The sequence below is a fragment of the Geospiza fortis genome, unplaced genomic scaffold (assembly GCF_000277835.1).
Source record: "Geospiza fortis unplaced genomic scaffold, GeoFor_1.0 scaffold194, whole genome shotgun sequence".
Taxonomy (NCBI): Eukaryota; Metazoa; Chordata; class Aves; order Passeriformes; family Thraupidae; genus Geospiza; species Geospiza fortis.
In genome coordinates this window covers 2,323,484-2,340,597 of record NW_005054322.1, presented here as the reverse complement: position 1 = coordinate 2,340,597, position 17,114 = coordinate 2,323,484, and the positions used below count along the sequence as shown (strand labels likewise).

The following is a 17,114-nucleotide window of genomic DNA, read 5'->3' as shown; positions in this document are numbered from 1 at the left end:
AAGAAAGGTTTTCTTCTCTAAGGAAAGCTGCTAGCAAAAAGCCGAAGAGAAATGTCTGCAACCATATCTGATTTCTGCCAATGTTGGTGCTTGTGACAGTTCTTCTGTGTTACAGTGTGAAGCAATTTCCTGTCTTAGCTTTCCCACTTCCTCCCAGGTGTAGTAATACCTTCCCCCTTCCCCTCTCCCTGCCTCCTGCTGAGAGCTGTCCATCAATCTCAGAAAGTCAGCAAGGCCGTCGTCTGATAGGTGAAGTTCAAAAGATGCCTCTCAGCCTTCGTGACAATTGGGTCATCCAAGTGTCATTCGTCTCCTGAGCCCCCCCCCTCCTACCTGGTTGGTAGCTCACCTACCCCTTCCCGCCCCCTTTCCCTGAGCTTAAAAAGACACGGGACCATGCGGTCGGGCTTCGGTTGGGGTTGTCGCAACATTCAGAGGCCTGCGTGCCCAGGAATAAACTCTGGATCAAGACCGTCTAGCCAGATCCGCCTCCTTTTCCTCTTTGCATCGCCTAAAGCTCCTCCATCACAGGTCAAGCCTGAGTTCCTGTTGCCTGGACTTGTTCCAAGAGCCTATCTGCAACATACAATCAACCAAAGGTATCTCTGAGGTGAAACACCACAGCTGCCGCCTTTGGTCAGGCAGCGAGGGCCAGACAAGCCCAGGCACATTCCACCCGGTAATATTGGGATTTTATTCCAATATTCTGGAACACGTCTGCTGCATCCTTTGCATCTTGCAGCAGAAGGAGCTCTTTGAAAGCATAGCTTAGCTCATTCTTCCTCTGCACATTTCACACGTAGTGGGCAGCTGCTGTCCCTCTTGCTCTCAGGCCATGCCCACATCTGGAGACTCTGGCACGTGCTGTGCCCCATGCCTGCCTCCATACCTCTGTCTGCGTATATGGCTGGTGGCTTCACAAAGTACTTTCCTTGCCTGCCTGCTGAGTCAATTGTGACTTGGTGCAGTGGTGAAATTTTGGTAGATAGGCTCCAAGAAAAGGGATTTTCCCTCTACCATCTCCTATCAGGCTCAGAGACATTTTTACTTGCATCTGACCATCTGTGTGGATGTTCCCTTGATGCAGTTATGGCAGAATGGGGACATTATTTCATAAGGCACACAGCTGTCTTGGGAAATAAGTTAGAGAACACATCTCAGGGTGTGATTTAGGAGTTTTAGATGTGATGGAGAACCATGCATAGGTGGCTTATTTGATCTCTCTGTCTTCTCCTTTTATTTACTGTATAGCTTCCTAGTGATGCTATATTTGGGAATTAGGATGTTCTAGATCAGTTTGGAAAAACTGACATGACATGATGCATAACTGCTATTTTGGCTTTAGGGGTAGATGGAAAATGGGTACAGCTTTTGAGAGGTGTCTGTGTCTGTGCCTGGTAGCTCTGTGGCAGATCCCCCTATTAGAAACAATTGAACTATATCTGACCTTGCAGCCCTCTCCCTTCTGTTTCCAGGCATATAGATTTTAGCCAGCAGGTCTCTGGTTAACCCCTCCTCACTGTTGTTTATTTCCTGCCACTCCACAGACACACCACTGAGCATTAAGTATGTGAACTCAAAGACGCTCCCTCTCTCCTGAACAGTCTTAATAGCAAACAGTCACGAGCTGGGCTTCTCCAGGCAGAATTTCTACCTAAGAGACATAGGTTCCAGGAATATATGCCCTTTCTCTCACCCTTTTCAGATTTCATTAAAAGCATCCACTTCAAGAAACTACAACTGTGTTTATTCAAGCTTTGAATTTGGAAGTCGTGCCGGGATCCCTGCCACAGCACGCTTGAACCGTGAAACCCAGGTCAGTTCCATTTTTTGGTTTTCATGTACTGGCACTGCGCTGCAGCTGTTTGAGCTACCAGGTCTCTGTGGAAGCAATACTTCTTTTAACATGCAGAAAACATCATATTTGATTTTATAACCTTACCTCTTGTTGTAGGTTTCGGGTTTTTTTGTACTACTAAACAAAATGTCAGGGTGGCATGTCAGTGAATGTAATGCATTCAAAAAGAATCATGCTGACAGGCTCAAAAACTAAATGCTCTCTTTAAAACAGGCAGGAACAGCTCTGATTTTCCTTCCTGCCCACCAGGCTAAACTTGGACTTGAAAAGACAGCTGTGCTTCATCTCCCTGTTTCTCTGTCACTGTGACTGCTGGCTATTGCACTATATAATGCAATCTTGGGTTGTGAGATATGTCCAGTTTCAATCAATGTTTGCTGAGGTTGACTTTGTGACTCAAAGGCTACTGACTCAATAGCCCATTAGTTTTGTCAGTGAATCAACCCTTTCTCTCTCTTCAAGCTTTCTATGGTGTTGAGGAGTTTGTGGGTTTTTTGTATTGCTAGGGAGAAAGATGCTGGGCTGGCTATTGCACTGAATGCAGCTGGAGGGATGTTACTAGGTTTGCATGAGGCACTTTCTGAAAAGTGCCTTATTTTTATTAATAATTCTGCTCTAGAGCTCAGATTCCAAATTCACACAGAGTTTGCATTTCTGAAACTTCATGTGAGTAGTCTTTTACTGCAAGGTGGATTTGCAGAGGGAAAATCAAAGTTAACAAAATTTGGTGCCTGCAATGTTTGTTTCCCCCAAATGTGCATTGGAAAACTCTGTTTGAAGGCACAGTACTGTTTGTCTGCTTATTGGGAAAAGATCTGGAGGCAGCAGTGCTTTATGCAAGGAAATTTGTTGGTGTTTGACTTGTAATTCTGCCTTCCCTTTAATTCCTGTGCCCTGATCCCTAGTGATTGTATGCTTTGATGTTGCTAGAGTGCTCTTGGAGTAAGTGCTCCCCTCAGTGAAAGTCATGCTGCTGTCATTTGTTAATGTTTCATACAATGGTGAAGAATAATCTGGAATACACCCAAACATGGGCATTTCATCACCATGAAGCCTGCAGTTAGGGCTGTTGTCCCATTCAGTCACCAAATAAGAGTCTGGAGAGCAAATACCATGTCCAGCTCCACATCTTCTCTGGCTCTTCCGTGGTGTGTTCAGTTCCTGTGCTTCTAAGCATGTTTTCCTTTTTTCTAACTTTTTTCCTTTGTGCATTTGTTCCTTGTTTAATTATTTTAGATCAAGTCTGCAACAGCTAGACACAATGCATTAAAGACAAAGGTCTGTGATTTTCCTGTGGCAGAAAAATTTGTATAAAAAAATAAATATCTTTTGGGGTGTTATATTTGTCTAAGATAATGGGAAGATAGGTTCTGAGTGGCTGGAAATGTTTTAACTACGCTATTAATGTTTAATTACTATTGGCAGCCAAGAAATGCCTTTCTGGATTAACCAGACACTCAGCTTCTGAGATGTGCATAGGTGCAAGAAAGTGATAAAGCTCATGAAACCGCACCTCTGGGAACATGTAATGGGATCTTTCCTGTGATATGCAAATTATGCTGCCAAGTTGCTGTGTAAACAATTCATGGGAGATGTAGGGAGAGGTAGTTAAATAACTGGATCACATATCAAAGATAAAATCCATCACTGGGAATGGAAAAATGTGTTAAAATAGTAGTTTTGCTATTAGAAATAAATAAATAATGAACAGAAAAAAATCTTTGCCCAAAGCATATAGCAGCACTGAAAAGTAAATAGCAAATGAGTTATCACAATTGTTGCAGTTCAGAGTAAACAAGCATTTAGGAAACCAGTGTGCACAGAGTTTGTGCACACTGGTTTCCTAAAACCAAGACTTTTCCTAGTATAAGTAGTCTAGCCAATTATGCTGGTGGTTTTTTTCCGTTCTTTGGTGTTTTTTTTGGTAACTGAGAAAAAAAAAGATTACTTCACAAATGTTAATTTGGTTACTTTGCAGGAAGAAGATATGCACTGCTTACTTTTCAGTGATAAAACCAATCCCATCATTTCTATTCTGGGCATGAGCAAAGATCTCAGGCAGCCTAGCAAAATGTATTTCAGGGTCATATATAGCCATAGATCAACGAGTGTGAGCAAACCATGTTGACACCATAAGAAGCTGAGCTCATGCCTTCAGTCTGAGGTTCTGATTTTTGTATTTTACACTGTATGAGGAAAGGATTCCACATAATAGCACTCCTCCAATAAATCAAAGATTACTCTTTCACAAATTATACTGAAGCCTTCATTGATTCTCTGTCCAACTTCACCGTTCTTCCACAGAGGTCAATTCCTGTAGCACTTGTCTTCCCTCAGCCTTTTCCTATATCTGCTGTTCATTTAGGCTCTGATGTAGCTCAGCTGAAGCCCAGTAAGAAGCTTCATATCCCCCCTTGGTGGGAGCTGCAACATGTACTAGAGTCCTAAAGGGCCAGCAGCAGAAAATTTAAGAAGGCAGCAGGGAATATTAAAGCATCATGAGTCAAGGGAAATATTTTTGACCTGCGACTTTCTTTTGTTTTGCTTTGTAGCAGGACTGATACTTTATTTACTCACAATAAATGGATCCCACATTCAACAAATGTATTGAATTCTGTTCTGTGTTTAATCACCAACAGAAACTATGTCAGATGATCTTCCACCAGGAACAATATCTCCTAATTAACAGTAATTAAGGTATATTATAACTACAGGATATGAAACTAGATGGATCTGTCTCTTGACATTTCATATTTGGATTTTTTTTTCTGCTAAGTCTCTTAATATGCTCCAATTAATGCTAACAGAGGCCAGGCCATTCTCAGTGATGGATCTGCATATGTGAATCTTAGTACCACTGAGATGAGATGAAGCATGAATCTTTCCGTCATTAAACTCCCCTTAGAAACATGAATGAATTCCAATTAAACTGAATTTACCAGCAGAAATGTTGATTATGAGGAAGCTAAGGGTCAAAGCTTGATTGCCTTATCCTGTAAAGTGCAAAAACTTGTGCCAGACATGATAGGAAAGTCGGGTGGCCTGTCTGCAGAGTCTTTAGAAGTTCTGTAGCAGGTATGGCATTTCTTTTCATTCACTGAGAAGTCATACAAAACTGTTTTATTCGGGCCCTATTTGAGCAAGTAGATTTTTAATTTTAGTACCCCAAAAAGGCTTTATCACCCAGAAAATTATTGCTTCTCTCTCTTGGCTGTGGCAGATACCCAGTCTTCACCTACTGATAAGAATTTGGAGATCTAATCAGTAGTAAACCTGGCATATAGTCTTTGTACAGATAGCTTAACAATTAAGACATTTAAACTATTCCTGAATGAAAGGAAATTGCCAACTTTAAAGAGAGAATTTCCTAGCTCAGGCATTTCTGGCCGGGTAATTAAACTAAATACGCCACTTCCTTGCCCCTAGCCACAGTTCTCCTAAAGAAGATTAACAACACTGAATTTCTACCCAGGCTGAAATCTTGTTTGTACCCTGAAATATGGACCCTGAAATAACACGACAGTGTAATACAACTCCATCTGGTGACTCCTCCCAAACTCATCCCTTCATTGTGTGCCAGGGATGCCCTTTGCAGTATCTCCCATCCATGGGACTCAGGGAGGAGTTCACTATTTCAAAGATGAGTATAGATGAAACCAGGTTTCTGCAGAGTTTGCTATGCTGTGGAGATATTTGTCTGAAGTAATCTATTAGATGTCATAGAGCATATGCAATCAGATCTTGCATAAAACACTGGGGGAAAAAAAGATGAAAAGCCTGTTTTCCATGCTATTCCACTGAGCAACTCTATTATGATGTGGTCTTAATTTAAGTGATCTACTGTATTTGTGATTGCACAACATAATCATGTTCCTGGGATTATTATTTCTTTCTGTCATTTATTTTTAGCTACCTAGTTCTCTGCAACTTCTTGAAGAAAATCTTAGATTTACTTGAATTGTGTTCTCAAGGACAATTGTAATTCACCTTATCTGATTGAGAAATGGCATGATTACAAACTTTTAGCTTTCTTTTAAGATACCAGTAAACATTTTTTTTTTAAAGTCTCATATTTTGCCTGCATCTTACATGCCCACACTTGCTTGATCACATGCAGGAAATATTTTTGTACGCTGGTGCTATGCATGACTATGAAAGGAGCTGTAGATAGAACAAGATGAGATGCAGGCTGTAATTTACACCTGACAGAGTGTGAATTTCATTGCAAATGCTTTTAAAGGAAACTTGCTATTTTCTTCACGTTCAGATAAACCGTAATTCCATAGGAAATTAGGATAATTGAGTTTGTTTTGTTTGTTTTGTTTATTCTGCTCTGCTTTAGTATTGAATTTTATGGGGAAGGATACTCCTCAACCTAATGCAATCCTGTGTTTTCTGCAGGCCCAGGCCATGGTCCTGTGATGCTGGACATAGCCCATTATCAGAGAACAGCCTGACTAGGCATAATAAAGTCTAGGATAAAGAAAGTATAACCATACCATTTCATGGGTGGGGGATCAAGGTATAGATGGTTTAAATTACTTGCCAAAGTTGTCTTACAGAGCTATATGAGGAACAGGAATCTTCTGGATCCCTGTCAAGTTTCTTTTTCATTTCCAGAGAACTGAAGACCTGTATTTGTTTTGGCTGAATTGCAGTTTGGATAGGTTGGAAGATATTTGGAGGCAGAAGGGCTCTATTACATCTTTCCCACCAAAAGAAATATTAGTAGGCAATTAAAAGAATAACAAATGGCATCCATTCAAAGTGCTCCACTTGCCGTTGCTCTGAGCTTCAGGCAAGAAAGTACATAGAGGTCATTTAACCTGACCACTTATATATCAGAAGCTGCTAGGGTCACTCAGGCACTCCTAAATTAAACCATATATTTTAGACAGAAATATTAGTGGCCTCACAAAGCATTTTCCATCCAGACCATAAATTCCAAGGACAGGGCTTTGTCCTCTACATGTATCTGCTTTGCACTTCCTGTAGTGTCACCTGGATAAACAAGGGCAGTTCATACTCCTGTCAGCTTAATCTCTTGCATCATCGCCGTTATGATGATTAATTTGATACCTCAGAGCTTTAAAGAACAAAGAAACCATTAACAGCATGAGCAGAGATGGTGCCAAAGAGGCCTGGACACTGACCCTGGCACTCTGTTCTCCTCCTGTGTGCCAGAAGAGCGCCGTGCTGCTGTAGGGAGGGTAGTGAGTGGTGGCCATCCAGTTATGCTGGGGAAGCTGATGGAAACTGCTGCATCCCAGAGCCCTCTACATGGGCCATGTCCTCTGTGTGTTCAAGGGGTGAGTCAAGATTGACTCCAAGACAGCATGGTACATAAATTTTCTGGATGACGATATAAACCAACAAGTCAAAAGCCATGAGATACCATATTCATAGCTACAGGCCAAATTCTTTATTCATAATGTTGCAGTGAAAGTATTAACATTGCATTTGTTTAAAAAGTAACTGGGAGGCCATTTGTGACCCTTAAAATACACATGTGGAGCAGTGCTCTGCTGGTTTACACTGGTTTTGTTCTGCTTTATATTTTCCAGAGGGTCAATTTGCAAGAACCTTTACTGCTATTTATGAATATAAGTAACTAATTTACCAAAGTTTCACAAAGTGGCTTCATGGCTTCCGCTTCGTGGTTAAAGGGTCCGCAAATTTTTTCGTCGTTGTTGACTTTGGGTTGTTTCTGATTGTATCTTGAAGGCTAGAAATACTGTATTATGGTAAATACATTATTCTTGTTATTGCCCTTGTTATTAGAAAATATTTATATAGTGCAGTAAATTGACATTGTACTTTGCCAATACAGATAAAGGCAAGTTCTCTGCCCTGAAGAGTTTATAATTCAAATAAAAAAGACAAACAAATGTACAACACTTTAGAAAATGGTGGGTGACAGGATTATTAACTACATGAAAGAGGTGGAAGGGCTGCTTGAGGAGAGAGAAGGATGCTATGATTATCATTATTCCTAGTTTTACAATACAGTGACACCTTAAAAGCCTCAAATGGGATGAAAGCCTGGCTGCAGAAGGGGCTATGCAGAAGCCTGCCGAGGGGGTGGCCTTGTCTCTGTGTCTTCTAGAAATGCTGCCTCACTGATATCCCTGCCTGTAAGGCACCTGGCTAAAGCCAGCATCAGTCCAATTACAGCCCAAGGAATGCCACGTTTCCAGTAGTTTTTAACCTTGCCTGAGGGAAAAACCACATGATTTCCTACCCTGAAGAATTGTAACTGAAATTGAAGAAAAGAAATGCTCATACAAGAAGACGTTTCAGGGAAAGGGGAGTGGAAGGATTGTTGACTAGGTAAAGGTATGGCAAGACCACCTGGAGGAAAAAAGGGCTTTTAGCATCATTAGGTTCACCCTGATCTGCAGCTCTAGCCTTCTCCATCCTGACCCCCTGGCAGCTAGTTACAAGGCAGAAGCACTGAAATAATTTTTGTTGCCTGATCACAGTTGAAGCACACATAGTAGCTGCTGTTTTCCTGATCTGACCTCATGTTAACTGTGGAATTGCTTCTCCCTCAGTGCCCACAGAGTATGTGATAATCATAAATTTATGTAACTTGCTAGTGATCCCATAAACAACTGTTTAGACAACAGGCAAAATTCCCGGCTCTGCTTAGCAACTTAATTCAGCCTCTGAGGAAAGCTAATGGGTATGCAGTAGCACAAAGACCCTGCTTTGTCCTGTGGGAGGTGGAAAGTATTCATCATTTCCCTCAGTTATCGATGGCAAACTACCTCCTTGGTCAGAAAGGACGAGGGAAACTCCCTGCAGCTGTCCTCACTTCTGGTTCAAAAGCAGCTGCTGTCCCCAAATATGGCAGGAATGATGAAGAAAGCCAGGAGCAGCCTTGGCAAGGCTGGTGGGCAGGAACAAGGGACTGTGATAGCCAGAGGTGTGTGTGATTTACACTGATCTTTAAAATGGGATTTACAAGGAGCAAGAAAGTTAAATGTCTGGTAAGCAAATGGGGCTGAGGAGATGGGATTCATCATTTGGAAGTAGGAAGAAAAGGTCCAGGATGAATTTTCTCTCCAGAGAAAAGGCAGATATAGGGCATCACAGTTGTTGGAAATGTGTTGGAGTGGGCAGCTCGCACTGTCAAACACTAATAGTTATATGTTGGCATATTCACTGGGGATGGGCAGAAAAATAATCAGAAAGACATCCATCTCTCTCTCTCTCTAATTTGTATGTATCTATATCTGGGGACATCCTCGTGAGCTATTGCAAACTGAGTCGTGTTTTCTGTTCTCCGGCAGCTCACTGTGCCAGAGTTATCAGGCAAAGGACAGGAGTGGGAGCCAAGTCCCTCAGGACTGAGTGTCTTGCTGGGATTCATATGGCATGCAGGTAGCAGAGTGACAGCTGAGCTCCCAAGGCACAGTTTGCTCAGCCCAGCTCATCTCATCCCATGGGTGTCTGACAAAACAGATATTCATATCCAAAGCTGCAGCTTAGACTTTCAGCCAGAGGAGTGAGATGTGCACCTCCAAGGTGAGCTTCACTGCCTGGCAAGGTAGGTGTCTGAAACGGGCTGGCAGAAGTATCTGGTTCTCCCCATTGGCAATAACAACAGCAAGAAAGCTCAAGCATAGATGTCTACATTGGCAGAATTTAGGTGAGGTGAATCCCTGCCTTCCCTAATACAACAGCACAGTGTAACATCTTGGCTGTGAAGAGATATTTGGGTGAGAAAATGGCCCGTGGCAGATTAAGGCAAGAGATGTGCCTGCATTGTAGGGGGAGTGTGGAGTCAATGGATGGGAACAAAATAATGCAAAGAAAAGCAAGAAAAAGGGTTATGAGGTAAAGGGAGAACAGGAGGTATACTAAGAGGGATGGAAGGATTGCAAGATAAATGAGCCCAGGGAGCACACTGGCAATTTAGAGCTTGTAGCTGGAGAAAATATCCTGAGTGTGATGTGCTAAAAGGGGATGGCAGCTTTCAGAGTGAGGACAGATGTAAGCTGATAGACGAGATAGTGGGTTTTTCTCTGAAGCAAAATTTATCACCAGAAACCTTGAATTAAAACAAACAAAACAAGCCTAAATCTCTTTTCCAGATTTCCACTGAACAGCCATCACTGAGAGAATACTTGATGGTATTGCATAAAGTTTTGATCAATATGACTTTAGATTGCTTTAATATTCTGCAAAAAGTGCTCTGCAGATCACCCTTACACTTATCCAAGGACACTTAGATGTCACCTCTTGCCATAATTTGACCCAGTGATAAAAGTGTATTTTGAAAATATGAAAATAGTTTGACTGGCAGGTTTGGGGTTTTTTCCCCTGATGAATGTCTGCCTGAAAAGACAGGCTGCCTTAACTCCAGGAGTTCAATTATACAGACTTTGAAAGAGAAGAAAAATTATAATGAAAGCATTTCAGAAACTTCTGAAAAGTTACTTAAAATAGACTTTCCATACATAATGTTACCATGTGAAACTCAGCTGTATCCTGGTCTTCTGGGACTAGGAGACAGCAGTCTGTGTTCATTTGGAAATTCAATAGCAAGGCACCCCTGCCTCTGATGGTCTGTACGATACAGTCCCTGGGGCTCTGCCACAGGCAGGGCTTACCTGTCAAGCTGTTCATTTTTTCAGGAGGTGACATGGGAACGATTTCACTTTAGGTTAGCCAGGAAACTAAAATACTTCTTCTCAAAGTGTGTCCTGGCTTGCTTTGGTCTCTTTTTTCTCCCTTTTGTCTTAGTTTTTCTTTAAAAACACTCAACCAAACAACCCTTTGTATTTCAGCTTGATGTAGATTTAGTAAACATGAAGCAAGAACATTGTGTGTGGTACAGTGAGTAAAAGATACAGGTGTGGTGCATTTATATAGGTATTCTCTCACGTCCAAAAAGATAAGAAATAGCATGTATAGCCCATATAACTCCCCCAGGTACTTTATGGTATCAAGAAGGCATTGCAGCACCTCTCATTTCAGTATTCAGCCTTTCAGGGAAGTTGCTGAAGCGTCTTTGTTCGAAATCTTCTTCGAATGCTCCCCCTTTGTCTGACATACAGTAGTGTGGGATGTCATGTTTCTAAAATAATCACTGGCCTTTAGTAGCAAGTAGTGTGATAAAAGGCTTGCTATTAAAATACTGCTGTAAATAATTAAAATATTTCAGAAATTTTTTTTGTTAAATATAAATGAAGTTAAAACACAGCATTTAAAGGAAAGATTGTCCTAATTTAGTCAGTAAGTCACTGTTCTTTTAAATGGGAAGCAAGTGAGTCACAATTGCAAGCCATCTTGGCAGGGTGAAAAACAGAGATGCAATCATCAATTCACAACAGTGTTTTGTGTTCAAGGAATAATCAGACCTGTTTTTATCTAGGCTGTGCTGCATTTCTAGCCAGCAATATGGCTTTTTTTTCCCTGTTCCAGATGATTTTGGAACTGCATATGCTTTTTCAGTAAGTAAGCTGGACTTCTATAATGCTTTGCTTAATGTGCCTCCAGATTCTGTTATTTATAGACTTCAGCATAATCAGACTGCAGCTGCTAAAATACATGCAAAACAAAAAGCACATTTGTAACCTGTTAAGGCTTTGCTCTGAGCCAGTGAAGTCTGGGATTTACCATGAAATATTACCGAGTGACCTTTCAAGGAGCATCACCAGAGAATACCTGTTTATCTTGGAGACCTCTGTTTTATTTTTCTTTCTCTGTTGAAATCTTGCAGTATTCTGCTTTCCAAGGGAAGTCTGGCCTTTTTGTGTACCATGTGTTATCTTCAAGACGTGCTGGGACAGTGGATTTAAGTAATGCAGCATCTCAAATGAGCAGTTCTTCCAGAAAATATGTTTTGTACAATTGCCTTTGTTGAATATAGAGGGAAACTGTAAATATATTGTGATTTTTCTCTAAGTTGTCTTAGTTCCATCAGTATGGACATGATTTACTCGTTAACTGTTTTTTCAGTGAAAATTGGTGGAAAGGATCCCTTGCAGTCATGGGAAAACCTCCATATTCGGTTCACATAGTTAAAAGTGAAAGGTCTTAATGCACCAGCACATATTTTATGAATTTATAAGGTGGCAGTGTAGGTTTTTAGTGGCATAATACAGAATGAACAAAGGTGTTTTAAATCATTCATGAGACAAAAAATTGGAAAGATTTTTGTGAGTGAACACAAAACCAGAGCTCTTATTTAGGCTTTAAGGGAACTTATCTTCCCTAGCTTGTGCCTAATGAAGCTGTTTTCTTAAGGAAAGAGCTGGTTCCTGCAGAATTAATCTTTGCTTTCAAAGGCCTCCTGTAAGAGGGAGATGTGGCAGAAAAATCCATGTAAACAGGGTGACTCTGGAGATGCTGGAAACCAGCTGGTCTTTGCAGTAGAGCTGCAGGGAGATGAAGCATACAGTGGATGTATAAGTTAGGATCCCCTCCTAGAAAAAAAGATTTTGCTCCAACAAAGCTTTGGTACCTGATGTAATTTTTTACTTGCTGTAGTAAATGTGTTTTTGCAAATTGTTGCAAGAAATGTGTTTTCCTTCAATTCGTTTTGAATTTCTGAATTTAGGTGACATTTTCTAGATGTTAACGTACGATTAACCATGCAAAATAATGCCTCTTCTTGTAACACTGCATATGCAGTAATATAAAAATATTTTTAAAAGCCATCTTAGAAATCACATTGGAGATGCTTTTTTTTTTTCATGTAGCCCAGGAGGATGGCTATGGCACAGAAATATCATTTTCATTGTTGCTAGTCCCATCTTTATTCATCAGCATAAGATGGTCAGAAAGAAATGAACAGTGACTTACAGCATATCCTTGTCTAGCTTTTCTTTCTATTTTCCCTTCTTTAATGGGAGTCCTGTATGCAGCTGGAGAAACAAAACACTGGGAAGAATCAGTACAAAACACTTGATGTATTTTAGAAGACAGCTGGAGGTAGCCTGATAAATGACCTGTACTTTGGCAGGTCAGGTGGAGCGTGACCAGCCTAATGACCACTGTCCTGTGAATCACAGTGAATAGTAACAAACACTTTGAAATTGCCTATCTTCTAAGAACTGGAAAACTTGCCTAGATGTAGCAGTTCACAAGATTCCACATAGCTCCTTTCCATCTGTGTTTCCTCAAGAATCAGCACCAATAGCATTTAATGACTTTGTGACTTGTACTCCCAGGTTTCAAAAGGTTGATGACATCAGTTTTTTTCCTTGAAGGATTTAGTGGTCACAAAAATTAGACAAAGAGCTGAAATGACTGAAGGTCACTCAGCAGGTCAGTGTCAGAGCTGGGCAGAGAACCTCCTCCTTGCATCCCAGGGCTGGCTGCTGACCCGGGCACTCCACAGAGCCTCGTTACAGTGGTGCGTTTAATCAGCTTCACTCTGTGCTGTAACTCATTGTGGTGTTATGGATATCTAAAGGGTAGGATTTTAACTTCACAATCTGCTGTTATTGAATTAGTTTTATGTTGTGTTAATTTCTTTGTCTCATGGCATTCATTGCCTGTGATAATTGATGCACAATATATAACTGACTTCTGTATTCATTTGGGTAACTGCATTTAATTGCCTGGTATAAAATATGTGCACTAAGTACAATCTGCTATGACTGCTATGACTGAGAAGTACTCATTGGTATGGACTTGAGGGTGCTTTATCTTCCTGACAACCTGTCTGAGGGAAATCTAAATGTCTCTTGCAATTCACCATCCAAGGACTGGTACTTGCATCATGTCTGCAAAAAGAGAGACCACCAAAAAAGTATAACGTGAAACTGCTTTGCAAAATGTTTGGCATCAAAATTTTGTTAATCAGAAGTTCTCAAATCAGGAAGTTTTTATTAATGTCCCTGCCTCTCCCAAACATCAAGGAATAGCAGGGCCCAGAATATTTTATACATTTTTTCCTGTAAATCAGGATTATGGTTTTATTTGCTTCTGAAGTTACTCCCCTGGAGTAGAACTACCCCCATGCACAAGTGTTTATAAATACAGATTTCTTTTACATATATCTTCAGGTCATTAATGCCCGGAGGAGTATTAGAGAATTGTAAATCACGAATGCTCTCTAAAGGTGTGGTGTCAGTGAAATGGTGTTGGTTAATGTCTGCTCAGGTTACACAAGACCCCTGGATAAGCTTACACTTTCTTGCCTTTTTAACCAGTAAAAGTGATTCGATTTATTATTAAGAAAGCAAGAATCTTTACTAGTAGATGTATTTCTCATCAAACTCAGGATCTTGCTTTTTTACATGACTTAGACAGTGGGTTTGTTTGTTTTCCTTGCTTGTTTTATTTCCAGTGTTATGAAGGGTATAATAGTGCAGTGCCTGAGCTGCACAAAGAAATGCTGAAATTTGCCCAAAGCTGATTTTATTTTAAGCATTAATGAAACCTTCTCTATACAAATTTTCAGAAGTTTTTAAACAAAAGCTAATGTTTGAGTCTAAATCAGGTATGTAATGCCTGTGGGACTATTTTAGCCATATTATGTTGCTCTGTCTTAATGTAACCACTGAGTTGTCACTAGAAGGGATGCTCACAATTAGTATTTTTCTTTTTAAAAGAGCTAGTTTATGCAGTCTGTGTCCTTCAGGATGGAGCATTAGTTCTGCCTACAGCTTACTGCAAATTATTCAGCATTCATAGGTTCGTTTATGCTTGTTATTCAGCTCTCTTCCACTGACAAAATAGCCTGCAGCAGTTCTTGGTTAGATAGAACTAGTTCCACTTTAGGCTCCTCACGTTCTGTTTTATGGCTTTTCCCCTGGTTCACCCTGCTCTGTATCCAGGTACTTTTGACGAAACAGTAGACCTGGTGCTCAGAGAGAAGGCAAAGCTGCCCAAAGCCAGGGTGGGCTATGAGAGGGTGTTTTGAGCAAAGACTTCCTTGGCATATTGGGCAGACCTGGTGGTACAGTACACCATGAGTTTCAGCAATTCAAGCTACTGAATATGCTTTCATTCATATTCATGGCCTTATATTCTTCTTCATCTGCAAGGACTTTAACAAATACTTGTAGATAATTCAGGAAAGTATACCAAAATTTGAAATATGTGAACATGTCTGAAGGAAAACACCAAAAAGTCATTCCCAGTAGACTGAGGTCTGATCCTGCATTTCTGGCAGAACTGGGGAAACTGGCGTGTAGGTTTGGGGAGAAGAGTGTGTAGCATTCAGCAGCAGAGCTGTCGCCTGGTGCACACTTCACCAAACAGTAAAACATGGGCAAGGAGGGTGGCAGAGAGAATCCAACACCCATTTTCTTCCTCTTATCCCAGCAATCCGTGCCTATCTGAGATGCCTTTGCCCCAAAACCATGGGTCAGTACCTTCTTCCTCCCCATTAGCTGCGGTGATGCTTTATGGGGACAAGCAAGTAGCACACTGCAAGGTATGAAGAGGCATTTCATCACTGTTGGTTTTTAAATGCTCCTTTCTTCATCAAGGCAACAAGGCTGCTGGTCAGGGGAAGAGGTGAACCACTCTCATCTGGGCTATTCAGCATGTACTTGTAAATTGGGATTGATTTGGCAGTGATTCATAAAGAGCAAGGAGGGCCATACTGAGTAAGAAATAACTTATTGACAGGGAATAATTCAGCCAGCTCTAACCTCAAAACAGATGTTTGTGGTCAGAAGTTTATAGCCTCAGTGGAAAGGGCTAAGTACAAGCTTAAAGAGCTGAACAGGAGACACCCACTTTTTAAAAACTTGACATAAATCTTGGCTGCCTTGCCTTATGTTAGTCACATTCCCTGCAGAGGACTTCCATTCAGTGTTTGTTTGCTGTTTATAAATGTTATTTAAAAGCTAATTTTATGATAAAAATATTTTATGTTATGTATAATGAATAGTGGAGATCAAATAAGAATTGGAATTGCAAATTCAAATATTAAGTGTTGATAAATATTGACTTTTAAGTAGACACACTGTAGATTTGAACAAAATGCTCTTTAGCCTAGTATACTGGTTATTTGTAAATTACAACATACAAAAAATGTAGACCATTGTCTGAGCCTGACTTTCACTTTTACAGCCATTGATTTTGTCATGTTCCTATGAAATTATTTGTACAATGTCATGGCACTAAAACATAAAACTTTCTGACTCTTACTTTATGCACATGAAATGAAAAAAAAGAAAAGTGTGGGAGGTACTAAGCTAAAATATAGTGTAATTATGTTAATTGTGTCTTTTCTAAAGATGAGTCCTTAGGGTCTGCATGTTGGAAACCTCCTAATTATGGTCTTTCGAGTCTTAAAGTCAGCATAGCTATTCTAGGGCTGAATAAGTCACCAAGATTCATCTGCACATTGCTAATAACCTCCCTGAACACTTGTAAGCTTCTGCTCAGTTGCTGGCTCCTGGTACCCAACACCCTGGATCAGACCCCTGAGGCTACTGGACAGCCAAAAAAAAATGAACGTGGCCCTCCTTAACCCACAGTCCCATGTACCTGGTGCACAGAGTACCTTGGGTTTGTGTATGTGATCATCCTCAGCCCAGTGTTTTCTGCTCCTGCTGGAAGTGCTGGGAGCTCACAGATTTTGCTCACACCTCTCACCTGTCACCTGTTCCGCCTTCTTTCCGATGAGCGATGCACTAACGTAGTGAGCCTCCCAAGCAACGACAGCAACAGCACGAAGTTGCCCTTATGTAAAATTCATGGCCTAACAGATACCTGATGAGAGCAATGTGTTTTAGCTAGAAACAGATACTGCGCTTTTGCTTTGAGTTAAGTAACCTCTGTGAGCCAAGGATGCAGTGTTAGTTAAGGAGCAGGCATCTTCCTCAGCTTTGTTAGGTTTTCTTTGCCACATCTCTGCAGGCTCCATTCTGTAAGTCATTGCATAGTATTTTCTTTCCTCTTTCCATCTCAGAACAGACGACTATTTCCTTGAAACTTGCAACACCAGTTAATTGTTAACAGTTATAAAAAAGAAATCATATTCATCCCTTAATATGTTCTTTCAGCCGATGCCTTCATGCCGAGGAGGCTGTGTAGCTACTGATAAGACCTAATTTGTGAAGGGCTTTTCAGTGGCGTGACGGGTCCAGGCATGGTACTGTTTGTTCAGCAAGCAAGAAGGAGCATTTGCTGGAATGCCTCTGTGGAGACTGTGCAATGTGTGCACAGAGGCTGGGGCTGGTGATCCGGAGGGAGTGGGCAGGAGCTTCGAGTGCTTCCCAAAGAGGTTGGTCTGTTGTTATGCTCTGACTCTGGCACTTGGAGTTATTTCCATCTTTTC

At 40.9% G+C, this 17,114-nt stretch overlaps 1 protein-coding gene across 2 annotated transcripts in view; it reads left to right on the top strand.

Annotated features, from left to right (window-relative positions):
• Positions 1-17,114, top strand: part of ENOX1 (ecto-NOX disulfide-thiol exchanger 1) — a 285,547-nt gene that overhangs the window by 132,675 nt on the left and 135,758 nt on the right. The window contains exon 3 of one of the 2 annotated variants that reach the window (XM_031056831.1): positions 1,706-1,816. The exons of the other annotated variant lie outside the window; for it this stretch is intronic. The gene's annotated coding sequence lies outside the window, so the exon portion shown is untranslated. The remainder of the gene's footprint in view (positions 1-1,705; positions 1,817-17,114) is intronic. 2 annotated transcript variants of the gene reach the window in all.